Below are 14,280 nucleotides of genomic sequence, written 5' to 3'. Positions count from 1 at the left end.
CAAAACAATTAAAAGTAGATCCAGATAGGAATTTTTTTAAAAGAAGACATGTAAATAGCTAATCAATCAATCAATCAATCAATCAATAAGTACTTAATGTAAGGAGTTCTCAGAGAAGAAAATAAAGACCACGGTGAGGCATCACTTCGCTCCAGAAAGGATGCTTATTCTAAAAGCACCAAACTCAGACACAAGCAAAGTGCACTCATGATAGCAAGATGTGGAGAAAGGGAATGCTCCTACACTGATGGAGGGGATGTAAATTATACAGCCTCTGTGGAGGAAAAGTACAGAGTTCTCAAGTAAATAAATAACTATCTTACAACCCTAGAATCTGAATATTCATGTATCTATATAGATAGATAAAAATAAAATAAAGTCAATATATTTAAAAGATATCCAACTTCATGTGATTTCCTCTATTCACAATAACCAAGAAATAGAAGCAACCTAAGTATATATTAATAGGTGAGTAGATAAAGAGAATTGGTCCTATCCATAATACTATGCTGTCAGAGAAAGCATTAAATCCTGTCATTTGCCACTGTATCTATATCTTTCTATCTATCATCTATCTATCTATCTATCTATCTATCTATCTATCTATCTATCTATCTATCTATCATCTATCTATCAATCATCTATCTATCATCTATCTCTATCTATCTCTACACACACACACACACACACACACATATAGTCACTCTTTATATATGTATGTATACACACATAGAGAACTGAAGAGGATTGCATTGGATACAGAAAGACAGGTACTACATGATCTCATCTCATTTATCTGTAGAGTCTAAAATGTTTGTCTCATGGTAGCAGGGCATAGGGTGTTACATAGCAAAGGCTGGGCCTGTTGGGAGGGAGGAAGGTTGTGAGAGGAATAGAAAAATGGCTCAACATATATTGTGTGACAGGAGAAGGATATTCTCTTGTGGTGCTGCACAGTAGGGTGATTGTGCATCATAACTCACTGCGTATTCAAGATCTATGGGAAAAGATTTTGAATGTTTCATTGTAAAGAAATGATAAGTTGTCAAGGAACTGGATACATTACATAGCTTCCTATGAATGTATACATTTGTAGGTTTTTAATCTATTGACTAAAAATAAATGTAATTCAATTAAACCAAATATTCAAAGTAACAAAACATCAAATAGTTTAAATAATCAACAAGAATAATAATAGGAGAACTCAGATATCTCTTGACTCCTGAAAAAGGAATATAATTTGATTAGCTCTGGATCAAAAGAAATGACATTAGCAAAAATACAGTCATATCTGAGGGTTTTGTGGATTCTTAGAGATAGGAACATATTTCACCTAACAATATCAACCTTTTGATTTTTATTCTTTAGAAAAAACTTCAATATCCAAGTTAGACTAGGCTAATGTTAAGCATGTAGCTCAGATGGCATGTAACTCCCAGTTTTCCTATGTCTGCCTGAGTACTTGGAATTGCAGGAGTGTATTGCTTTGAGTACTAATCTTCAGGGAGATTTGTGTGTGTTGGACCTGTAGTGCTGGAATGGAGACTGGTTCCTCTTCTTCATCATCACAGTAACCCTGGCTTTCTCTTCCTCTCCTTCGGATCTTCTGCCTTTCCTTTCCTTTACCTCAAAATACTAGAAATGGAAAGTAATTTAATTCTTATGAAGCAATTATGAGAAACCCTTAAATGATACCCACCTAAACACATCTGTGATCTGGCCAAGTGGTAACTCTAGTATAATCTTCAGTGTTAAACTACACTGTAAATAATGGCTATTGTTTCCAAGTATTTCATGCAAGTTAATAATATATAGAATATGCAGTAAAATTGCTGACCCCAAGAATATTAACATCTAAAAGGTTAAATGTTTTACACCAGGGGCTGGTGTACATCCCATGATGGTACACTAGAGTATTCTTCAAAGTTTCACATTTGTAATAATTGGTCTGGTAAGTGTTGATTCGGCCACAATAATTAATATTTATGAACTGTGATTTCTCAGTATTTTTTGATAACAGCATACACCACTGTGGAATTCCTTACCAATTGGTGTCTGCTTGTGCTATGAATAATGAAAACCATTACATACAACAACTCCTGGAACAAGGGAGTATTTCCCGTGGAGCAAAACTGGAGTATATTTCTCAACTATGAGTTAGTTGATAGGGAGTTGAAAAATTGGTTCAGATTGGAAATTTTAGTTCTGCCCCTCATCATTTTCATCCATCTCAGGAAGGTCTAGGCCTCAGAACAAAGTAAGAATTTAAAAACTTACATTGCATAATTAGGTTGTTCTTTACATGAAACCAATACTAAAACGTCATATATGTAGTATAATATGTAATATTAATATATGTTAGAATGGGTTGTCATCTTTAACGTTGCTTGTCATACTTTAATTTTAATTATAACACTTGATACACACAGTTCTAGGGTCACCTATGAAGAGGGAACCTCAACTGAAGACTTGATTTAGGTCAGGCTGGCCTGTGCCTACCGTATCAATGGAGTATTTTGTTAATTGTTAACTCTTGTAGGAGGACCCAGCCCACTGCAGGTGGTGCCACCCCAGGCCAGGTGGTCCTGTAGAGGAGGGCAAGCTATGAGAACAAACAAGTAAGCAGTGTTCCTGTCATTTTTGCTACAATACTGGCCTCCAGGTTTCTGTCGTCAGCTCCTGCCCTGCTTACCTCATGGAAGCTGAAATAAACCCTTGCCTGCCTTAGCTGTTTTGGTTATGATGTTCATCACAGTCTAGAAAATTGAATTAGAGCATCACAATTATTATACTTATCTCCCAACAATTTGTAAAGTTCAATTTTAAATCTGCCTCAACATTCTGTCCTGCTTAGCATTACGTAATACATTCAAAGGTATTACTTATTAATATGTATACATACAAGATTTTCCATTTATCATATAAAATAGTTGGATTTGGATGTGATTCTTTTATTAATCATGCTTTGTATCTGTTTCTTCACCAAGACATGTTTTAGTGGTTTGTTTGCACTAATATTTTTCTTCTTTTCATCATGTGCATTTGGAAGTTGTTTGTGAATCCTTCAGTTTCTTGCCAGAATATTTGTTTCAAATATTTTGTTGTTTAAGCCTTCTACAGAATAGTCTTTTTAAATTAAAAGCTCTGGTTTTGCAATGTTATACTTGAGAAAATTTACATTCTCTTGTATATATTGTTAATGTCATACTTTAATCCAGTTTTTCTTCTAAAATACAAATACTTAAAAATTTAAATGTATTTTTACTTATTTTTGCTTTTTTGTTTTAATATACATATTTTCATGTCAAGTTAAATACAATTTATTTTATTTTTTGAGACCATAAAAAATTACATCATTATTGCCTTCTCTTCCTTCCTTCACTCTTCCACATACCCCCACTCTCTTTCAAATTAATGATCTCCATTTTTATCAACTGTAATTACATACATGTATGCGTATATACATAAATGCAATCTATACAGTCTGCAAAATGATACCTGCTTTCAGGACTGACCACTTAGCACTGGACGACCAACCTGTGTGTTCTTCCCCACAGAGAGTGGGACAAACAGCCTCCCCAGCTTTTCATTCTCAGTCAGCACGTTTGTGTTGTGGTACTATACTATACTATACTATACTATACTATACTATACTATATTTTGTTAGTTCACTACTCCTCCCTCTGGATATGAAATTCCTACTCCTATAGGATATGTTTATTAATGTCTGTCATCATATAAATTCATATTTTGTAAACATTTAAAAATAACATATAACATTTTCTCCAAGCTTTAGCTTACATTCAGTAAGGATACTTCATATTTATATTTATATATATAATTTATATAATTTATATAATTTATATAATTTATAATTTATATAATTTCTAAGGGACAGCCTCTCACTATTAGAAAAAATGAAGAATGAGTACCACAAAAATATAATCTTGACTTTTAAGCATGCCTACCCTTTGACATTGTGATACAACTAGGCCATTTTCAAAATTCACATTCCAGAAATGAGCAACTGAATATACGCACATTATAGTGATATTTGATTTGTGTTTTAATAAATAAAGCTTGTATGAAGATCAGAGTTCAGAGCTAAACCACTGAAAACCAGGGAGTGAATGGTGGCACACATGTTGGAGACTGTTTGTTCCTGGCCACCCAGATCAGAAATAATCACACAAAACTGTATTATTTGCAATACTGTTTGGCCAATAGCTTAAGCGTATTGCTAGCCAGCCCTTACATCTTAAATTAACCCATTTTTATTATTTTATATTTTACCACAAAGCTCGTGGTTTACCGGCAAGGCTCTGGCACATCTGTCTCCTGTGGTGGCTACATGGCATCTCCTTTACAATGCCTTCTTTCTCCCAGCATTCAGTTTAGTTTTTCCCACCTACCTCTATGCAGGCCAAAGCAGCTTCTTTATTCATTAACCAATATAAGCAACACAAATACAGAAGTACTTCCCACACCACACACACCTTTATTCCCAGGACTCAAAGCCAGGGGCTACATGAAATTGAATATGTCTAAAAAGAGAAAGAGAACTCACACAAAGGTGTTCTGAGCACTTGGGGATCACGCGCCCCAGCACTAGGGAGGTGGAGACAGGAGTGATATGGCTGGGCAGAAAGGGGTATATAAAGTGGGACGAGATAAGAGCTCACTGCAGTCTGAGTTTTGGTGGAGAGCATTGTAGTCTGCAGTCATGTTGAGGACAGGATCGCCCCTTTGTCTGAGCCTTGGTAGAGGTAAGAACTCTGTAGTGGCTTGGCTGCTTTGCTTTTCTGTTCTTCGGCTTGAATCCCAATATCTGTCTCTGGATTTTTATTATTCATGCTACAACACATAAAATCACAAACTGTCTCACAATGCCCAAGTGAGTTTTTTTTTTTTTTTTCCTGTGTTCAGTTTCTTTCCCATTTGTCCTAGCCACACATGCAGGCTGAAGGCTGGCCATGCCTGGCCGCATTCATGAGGGCAATTCACATGACTGTTCTTGTGGTAGGAATGTGAATGAAGGATCAACTGCTGCATTTCAGCCTGCATGTAAAAGCCCCCAGCCTGTTCTTTGGTTTGTAGCAATGACTGTGTTTCCCTTAGATTCAGATATCCTGTACTTTATAGTTCAAACAATCACCTCTACTCCTGAGCATAGTGGTGATATGATTGAAGAAGGATTTGGCCTTTGTTGTTTGTTAACATAGTGTATCATTTACTACTGTGATTTATTAGCTATCTGCATATGTGTTTTCTATTTAATTCATATATTCTTACTTGAATAGATTTTATGTTATTTATTTTCCACCTGAGACTACACTGCTGATGTCATGTAGATGTGTCATTTTTTTCACAACTGATATCCAAGTTATTTTTTTTTTTCTAGGACTAGTTGATGGCTTTTTCTTTACTTTTATTTTATTACTCATGATTTATATTGGTGAAACTTTATTAGAAATCAATAACCCTCTCAAATCTTATAGATATTTATGGGGCTGAAATTGAACGTGGCACCCAAGAAGTCAGAGGTTAGAGCATAATTCCTTAGGAAGAAATAACCTCAGGTCATATGAGTTAACATCCCGGGTGGATTGAGATTACATAAGGTTTGGGAGACTGGAGAGAGTCAGTTTGATGTGTATGTGATCTACAAACTCATATTTATGTCAAATGTTAGCTTGCATAAACTTTGTGACAGTTATTATATACATGTCAACAATTCTGTTGCCTGGGACAAGAGAGTGATTTTTAGAGCTTTCCCTTAGGGCAGTCACTAATGCATAAGGCAGCGCTTAAGGAAAGAGTTTTCTTATGTTATCTTTTTGAAGAATAAGTGCATTTTTTTTATTTTCATAGAATCTTTCAAACCACAAGCTTAACCATATAATTGAAAGTCATGAGGCAGCCAGTGATGCGACTCAAGGAAGAGGCAAGAGGACGAGAGGGCAGAGGATGTACCCCGACTCCTCCTGTATGCTGTCTCTTGATGATAAGCTGCATTCTTACCCATTTCTGAAAAAGAACCATCTATGCATCAACTGTGGTGGGGGTAGCAGTGTGGTGATGATGTAAAAAACTGTTGGAATAGCTGTCTTAGGAAAATAGAAGGAGAATGAACGTTCTATTTTGTTCTGGGAATAGAATTTATCTTTTCTTAAACCTTCCATGTTGTGTGATTTGTGTGTGGGCATGTGCTTATACATGTCCGTGAGCAGGTGTCTGTGTATCCAATATCTTCAGGAAGAAAAAGTTTTTCTGGTGTTTTCTGCCTCCACTCTATGCCTCTTAGAAACATATGTGGCTTTACTAAAGTCTCAATCAGCTTAAAATAGAGTCTCCAATAGCTTCAGCTGCCACTCCTATTGGCTCTAGGAACATGACTTCCGGAGTGCTTTTGTGGTTTGTTCTCCATCAGCCTTTAGGAAATACCATCAGCACTGTGTTATCATTGTCACTATGGAGAGTGATTAATGAAAAGGAGGTGTTGCAGAATACGGCAACATGGTTCTGCAAGATGGTTACGAGAGAGCCACAGTGCAAACACGGGAGGAAGGAAGAGTCCATTCAAAGATGAAAGACAGTGAGAATCTGGGACCAGAAGGTCATCAGTGACTTAAAGTGATCAGTCAGATCAAATTTTAGTTAAACTTCTGCTTTCCTTAGCCTAGGGTATATTCCTCGGATATGTGGAAGAGGAGATAAGGTGCAGCCTCTGTCATGGCGTCTCTCCAAGTCCATCCATTGACTTCATACGTGCCATCCTTCCTTAAAGGAAAATTTCTGGATCCCAGATGATGCTACACTAGCATTCATTTTTGGAATCAGAGATCATGATTTTCCTGTTTCCCAGGTGTTTCTGGTGCTCAGTAAGCACATGAGTCTCTCGCAGGGGAGTTAAAATTGTGCCAGGTAAACACATACGTTGACAATTTTGTGATGGTGTTACCCTCACCATGTGCACAGTCAAATAATGTCTGGGGGGTGCAGTCAGTGGTAAGAATCTAGAAGAATTGTGTACATTTTGTTGTCTTTCCTCTCTTCATTTTCTTTCTCTTCCGACTATGGCAGTAGTAATGAATGTTAATGAGGCAATAGTTAATCCCACCCCAGGCATTCATTTTCGCTGATTATTTGAAACCAGAGCAGCACTTAACAGCACTGACTCACCTGCCTAGGAGATTAAGTAATTAAAAGCTCAAGTCAGACAGGGTTTTTCTTTCTGCTTTTCATTTTCTTTCTATTAGCTGGGTGAGAGGGAGGAAAGGACAACAAAAGGCCACTTTACCTCCTGATGTCTTCTTACTGTCACTTTATGTTATTGGAATAACATAAAATAACTTAACATTCCAGGCTCATACGATATGGCACAGAAGGCACAAGTAGCAGATAAATCATCATGTATCCAATAACATTTATCGAGAAATGTATAAGAAGGGAAATATTTTTGACAAATTATATGGATGGTTAAAAGAAAACTAAGTCCTAGATTTTATTACCTACGTAGATTTAAAAAAAATACAATGTCTCAAATGACTGCCCAGCCTCTTTACTGTATCTAAGCTCTGGCTGGTTAAGGGAGAGCAGAGACATCTGCAACAATACCAATCAATGCAAAATGCAGTTATTGTTGTCGTGAGAGGATCTACTTTTGCTCTGTTTTTATTTTTCTGAGAGCATTAAAATGAAACCGTACTATCTTTGCCCGGTCTTGAGAGCCTTTGTGGCACATGGATGCCTGTTTACTTTTGAAGCTGTGTACCTTATATCAAAACCATCTTTAGAAGCAGACTCTCTTTCAAATAGCAATGCCTTGTCTTTAAAAGTTTCCAGGCATTTTAGCATTGTAAGGATGCTAAAATACCTGCTCTGGGCAGCAACGTTTTGACTAAATTTCACACATTATTAATTTCTCAGTGTTCGTTTCATACTCTGGGCAGTTTGGTTGCACACTGCCTCTTACAGTGTGGTGTACCTCTCCACTTTCTCCTTCGAGGTGCTGCAACAGCATTGTGTGTGAAATGATCCTGCTTATCATTTGATGTCAGCTTGTCAAATCTGGGAGGTGATTAGAAGAATCTTTGGTCTGAGACACACGTTGCAATGTAGTGACAATGACCATTCATGAATTCAGACTCATGCATGTAAATGACATCCCCTTTTCTCTCTTCTGAAGCGGAGAGATGAGGGCTGCTAAAATTATTATCTAGGATGTTATGTGCTTCTCAGTAGAATGTGAAACACGGCTTTATTAAATATTCATACAATCTGCAGGACTTGTAGAGTTTATCACCGTTTCAATTTTGAGCTTTTATTATCTGCCTCCAGCACCGCCACCCTGGACTGCTCTCTTCTCTCTCTTTGATTTCAACAACAAAAGATATAGATCCTTTTGAAAATCTATCTCACGCTCATGTGTAGCCTTAGTAAACAACCTTATAACACTCATTCACACCCAATTGTCTCATGGGATAAGGCAGTTTTCCCCCCTACAGTTCTTTCTCTTCTCTTCTTTGAATTGAGAACCTAGTCCTTATTTCCCAAGGCTCCTTCTTCAGCACATCCGACTTGTGGTGGTATTCCCCTGAACAGCTGTGGGATGCTTTGAGAGAGTGCTGTCACACTCTATCCATGCCAGCCCAGCAGCTTTAGAGAACACCAGACGGTGTAGGTGTATAGCTGTGCTTTGTGGCAGATGGACTTTCAAATAGCGTTCACCTAGAGCTTTCCACTTCATATCAAGAAACACGTGCTGTGTCCCTACTTAGTATGCTGACATTTCACAGTTGATATCCTTGTATATTTTCCCCTTCACTTGCTGGGCAAGGATGGGAATTGAGGTGCCCTTTTCAAACAAAACATGTTTTTTCTATTCTCTCCCTCCTCTCTCTCTCTCTCTGTCTCTCTTTCTTGCTCCCCTCCCCCCACCTGTGAAGGACGATTGTACTGAATCTATTTAATGAAATTCTGTTTGTTTTCTAATGGCGTGTGCTCATTAACTCTTGGTGACTGCTGAGTGATAGGAAGATGTAGGGCCATTCTCAACTTCATTACCTGCTGGCCCTGGAAGTGCTGTGTTCACACACATATTTTGTTTAGACATAGTTATGAAAGTGACTTTTGTGCCATATTTTGCTTCTTTACCTTTACTAGTTTGATCACCTGTGTTATAAGATTTAAAGCTATCACAAAAATTGGTGCTAAAACATCCCCAGTGGACAGCTTAATAATATCAGATATGATATTTCCAAAATCTTGCCCAGTTTAGTGTATGATTGCAGTTTGTACTGTCTTTATCTTTTATTCTAGAACAGTTAGATAGCCAAGCAATTTTCTCATATGGAATAAGTAAGGTTTTGCCAAAAAGAGAGCGGAGTTGCTCTGAGGCTCTAAGCTTCTTCTAAAAGGCAATTTCAAATTTCAAAGAACTTTGAGCAGAAATTGCTCTTGTCCTCAGCCCTGCAGAAAATTTGGTTATGGAAAATTTAGTACAGCCCAGAAAGGCTGGAGATAAGCAAGTGTGCTGTTTCCTCTTGGGTAACTCCAAATTGTTTTCTTTAAACTTGTGATTTAGCAGGTAATCCTCCAGGTGAGCCTTGACAGTCTGGTTACACTGTGACAGTGGATGCCTGGAAGCAGCAGGTGACCCGCCATCTGCCTCGACATTTCAGGCATGGCCCCAGTGGAAATGTTTATGTGGAGTTTCACGATGAGCTTTGTTTAGAGTTAAAAGCAACTATGAAGGAGCAGAAAGGCAGTTTTCAGAATTTGGACTTTAGGGAGAGGCCATTTTGAAGTCTTCATTTATGTAGTTCTGGCTCCTGGTATCAGCTCTCTTGGTTTCTGTACAAATTGCTCTCAGAGATTCAAGATTAACTTTCTGAAGAGATAATTTTGACCTCTATTTACAGGAAATCATGACGATCACAGGGATAGGCTGAAAGTTGAAAACAACCCCAGTTATTGTGAAAGTCAAGGGTGGATTTTTCCAGAAGCGAATGATCACATCAGAGACAGGTGACCACTATGGCAGTGACAGGAGAGAGCCATCAGCACATGCCGATGCCAAGACAGATGTGCACGTGTGTGCTCACCTTTCTTGTCACAGACCTACTCTGCAGGAGCTTTCATCGTTCCTGGTAGGCAGGTGAGGTAGTTGGGCCTGATGAGAATGGCTTTAGATTGGCGATTTAGAAAATAGCAGCACCTGGAAGTAAGTCCTTCAGTTTTGCAGAACAAGACCAACATCAGGCTTTGAGTTCTAGAACTATAAGATACCAAGTATGTTTCCGCCACTGCAGTTCATCTTTGGTTCTGTTATGACAATGTAAAATAAACTTAGCAGTGCTCTTGCTCATAAAGCTGCCAGTCAGTAGAGCTAAGAAGTTCACCTCACTGTGGAGCTGAAAGCTTTGATTTGCATGTAATTTGTTTCTTGTGAAATTGCCAAGAACTGTGGTCTTTTCTGATTCTAGGTTAGAATGTAGGATGGAAGAAAGATTCCAGCTTCCTATTTTCTCATGATGCCGAAACCCAAGGCCTTGTGCATGCTGTGTAAGCCCTTTGCCATTAAATTGTAGCTTTAGCTTTAGGTCCCTTTAAACACTCAATGATGTTAAGGTTTGGTTCTGAAAAATTCTTTAAGTATTCTAAAATAAGCACCATGTATGTATCTATTGCAATTCCAAACCAACACCAAAACTATCAAACAAATCAAGAAAAGAAAACAACAAAATACTAAAATCCAAAGGAAGAATTTAAAGGAAGATGTAAAAAAGTAAATGATCTAAAAGTTCTTTCAGCTTCAGTTCAAAATAACTCACTGGGCATTGGAGAGGTGTCCACAGAGGTCTCTGGACTGCCTTACTTGTGGCAAATCATTTCTTTTATTTGGTTCCACTCAACATGGCTGTCAGTCCATATCCCTGGATCTCTCTAGAGTTAGTTCCGGCTCATTTCTTCACTCTGGGCAAACATCCGTTCCTGAGACTGTGTGTGCGCCGATGCAGCTACAGAAATTCTCTGCTCTCCCAGTCTGTGAGATGGAAGCATAGGTTGTGATGCCAGGAAGCTCATTTTTTTCTTTCTGCTAAGTTTTTTCTAAACAAGTGTAGTTAGTGGGAAACACTGCTCCTAAAACTTTTACCCCAAATGCTTCTCTTAATGATTACTGAATTGAACCAGTCCACTCCCTCCTTCAATTTCCATTATTCCCACATTTGCCCTTTATGTAATTTTTAATTCTTACTCTCTTTCTATTCTTATAATGTAGAGTGGTGGTAAATTAGCTTTGACATATGACTGGGTAAATTTACCATCTCCTGTGGAATGTACATGCTTATCTTAAATAACAACTTATATTCAACATGTGCTGAATTTTAAGCAAAATGAGAGGATGGAGGAAAGATTTGTGGATCAGAAAATAAACAGCAAAACAAACCTCCAAATCCATAACAAAAAAACTTATCAGTTTTTGTTATCAGTTTTTGTTATCAGTAAAAAGTTATCAGTTCTTGTTCCTACAGAAGTCCTTTTGGTTCTCAAGGCATCAATTAGTTCTTAGCTGACCATGATAGACTGTTTTTTTAATATCCCCTATTTCCTTATTATAAGAATTCTAAACCATATGAAGTGATTTTGTTATTAGAATCTTTGAAGTTATTAAATAATTTGTCTTCACACTCTCTCCATGTCTCCATGTCTCCATGTAAAATATTTACTGATTGCTTATTTTATGCCAAGCATGGGGATAGTCTCAGGTAGGTGATGGTACCTGATAAATACTATGGTCATGATTCGTGCTTTTCAGGGGGCATTATCTTTTGAAGATATTAAAATAAAGCAATAGTAAAGCAAGTATAATAACCACAATTTTAAGTAAGTATGAGGGGTTATATAAATGAATGAACAGGATAGAACTGTGATGGCTCATTAAACAGCTAGGGAAGGCTTCTCTGAAAAATCCACATTGACACTGAGACCATTGAAGTTGACAGACAAAGAAAATGTGCTGGAATAGTAGAGAATGAGGCACAGAACAAGAGTTATTTTGGTGGCTCAAGGGAGGCAAGGGTTGTTACATCTACAGAACTGGGTAAATATCCCAGAGTTAAGAAAGGGGACAAAGGGAGACTTGGGCTGCGTTGGAACTAGAACACCAGATTAGACAGGACTTCAACAGACTTTGGTTAGGAGTTTACATCTTGCTCTAGCTGTACCAACAAGCCATAAGACAGCAGAGGAAGAGAATGGCAAGGAGGAAAAGGAATCCTGTTTTCTAGAAGAGTTGTGGAGAGCAAGAGTTGAGGAATGTCATCCTACCAGCTAGCATGGTTCTCAGCCAGCACAGACCCATCTGCATGCAGGTCAGTGCACCGTGGGGAAGAAGAACATGTCAGGTTCTCACCTCTAAGAAAGGGCCTTACCCTGGCAGGTTCTTTCAGTCTGGACGGAAAGCTCTAAGTTCCTGCGTGAACTGGACATAGAGAACAAAGATTTTTGCAGTCTTTTCATCCGAAGGAAATATATTCTTTATGCATGGATATTTGTTTCTATCCAAGATCTGATAGCGTAAATTGAAGGCAGGTATTAATCTGTGAGCTGAAATAGCTTCTTCAAAATCATAGTTCATACATGTGAGTCATTTTATATTTTTGATTTTTTTAATGTGATTTATATGGTTCAGGTTAAGTTGCTTGGATATAAAACCTGTCTCTGGCACTAATCTAATGTCTATGTATGTCCCTCCTCTCTTTGATGTGTTCATTTTTATACAAGAATCTTTATTTTGCTCTGAAGACATTACAGGGAACTTGAAAATACCAAAAAAATTGAAGTGGATGCAACTTATAATTTCAATTTGAATTAAAAAAAATCCATCAGCAGTAAAAAACCAAAAACAAAACCCAAAAAACTTGACAATAACAAGTTAAGGCTTTATATAGGAAAAAAAATCCTTCAAGAAGTTAAAAAGGCAATCATAAGCACTTGCCCACATTGTTTATGTGTGACATTCTGCTTGTTAAAGAGGCTTGGAGTCTGCCTCAATGTGTGGAGTTCAGCTGTAGAGGTGAATTAAGAGTTGCTAACTGCTTGTATCGTCAGCTGTGCATTTTTGTAGGGTTTTGTCCTGAATGCTAATGTGGTTTTTGTAAAAGCATCACTGTGATGGATTTTACTGCTGCATGGGATACAGTCTGTTTTGTAAAAGCATCACTGTGATGGATCTTACTGCTGCATAGGATACAGTCTGTTTTGTCCAGTCATGCCCACTTTGTCACTGTCAGTGTGCTACCACAACATTAAGTATGACCAGAGGTAGACGTTAGTGAAAGCCATGGCTGCCACTGCTGTTTTACAGTAGCTTAATTTTGTTTTTATTTCCTTTGATTTTATGTTGATATGGGTTGCAGCAGTATTTGCCTGCAGCTTCTCTCAACTTTTCCTTTTAATTAAAAAGCCTAATTGGGAGTAATAAAAACTTCCAATTAAGCCTTTTAAATAAAAACCGAATGCTGAAAGTGCCTGTGGTTGCAGAGAGAGGCTGTTGCTGACACATTCATTATGGGGGATTCTATTGTGCAGTACTGTTTGTGGTGCATAGGTCTAACTGAGACTTGTGTGTTAGGAGCAGTGGACTTCAGCAGACGGCTGCACGAACACCACTAACTGTATGGTTGAGCAGTTAGGGATTTTTTCCTCTTCAGTGGGTGGCACTGTCTTTTCAGAGTCTGGAGATTTCTAAAGAGACAAGAAACAAGAGTCCTCCCACATTGGAACAGATGACCATGTCTTTTAGTCTATGTATTATTTCCATTCAGGTGGAAACCTAAAGTGTGGCATGTGTGCAGTTTTTGAATACACTTTCTTTTCTTTCATTTATTTCACTAATGCGATATGAAAGACAAAGCCTGCTTTGGAGCCTGTGATGACTCCATTTAAACTTGGGCAGATTGTTGCACAGTTTGATACTTGTATACTAATTGAATAATAATAAACTAAGATAAACTTTTCCCACTACTTGAAATGTGTATATAGCTGTTGTTCTGGGATTTGTCTGCAAATATAACCTTTTAATGTCAGCTTAAGTTTCCCTTAGCTTGCAGTTTCATTTGTATTTGGGAATGGGGAGAGGAAACAGCACGTGCTCCTCTGGGAAGCTGGACTTGTGGCTTTGTTCTTAGCTATCTTTATTTACCTAAAAGTTACATGCCGAGCACTTTCTGTTTCTGAATATCCTAGTCAGGTAAAATAGTTTGAAAAGTAGTG

Source organism: Arvicola amphibius, chromosome 11, assembly GCF_903992535.2.
Source record: "Arvicola amphibius chromosome 11, mArvAmp1.2, whole genome shotgun sequence".
NCBI classification, from domain to species: domain Eukaryota; kingdom Metazoa; phylum Chordata; class Mammalia; order Rodentia; family Cricetidae; genus Arvicola; species Arvicola amphibius.
Note: the sequence above shows the minus strand (reverse complement) of the source record.